The sequence below is a fragment of the Calidris pugnax genome, unplaced genomic scaffold, assembly GCF_001431845.1.
Source record: "Calidris pugnax isolate Ruff unplaced genomic scaffold, ASM143184v1 scaffold10, whole genome shotgun sequence".
In the NCBI taxonomy this organism is placed as follows: domain Eukaryota; kingdom Metazoa; phylum Chordata; class Aves; order Charadriiformes; family Scolopacidae; genus Calidris; species Calidris pugnax.
This window is the reverse complement of record NW_015090795.1, coordinates 3,749,176-3,749,425: the sequence shown is the minus strand read 5'-3', so window position 1 is coordinate 3,749,425 and position 250 is coordinate 3,749,176.

The following is a 250-nucleotide window of genomic DNA, read 5'->3' as shown; positions in this document are numbered from 1 at the left end:
TGGGTGACCCCCCCCCCCCCCAACTTCCATCCTTCCCCATCCACGCACACCCAAAGCACAGCTCATCCTTCCCAGCAACACACAGATAAAAGCTTTCCAAGATGTCCTGGGCTTCATTAAATCCAGGTTATTATCATAGAATAGAATCATAGAATTGCCCAGGCCGGAAGGGACCTCCAAAGGCCATCTAGTCCGACCCCCCCGCAGTCAGCAGGGACACCCCCAACTAGACCAGGTTGCCCAGGGCCTC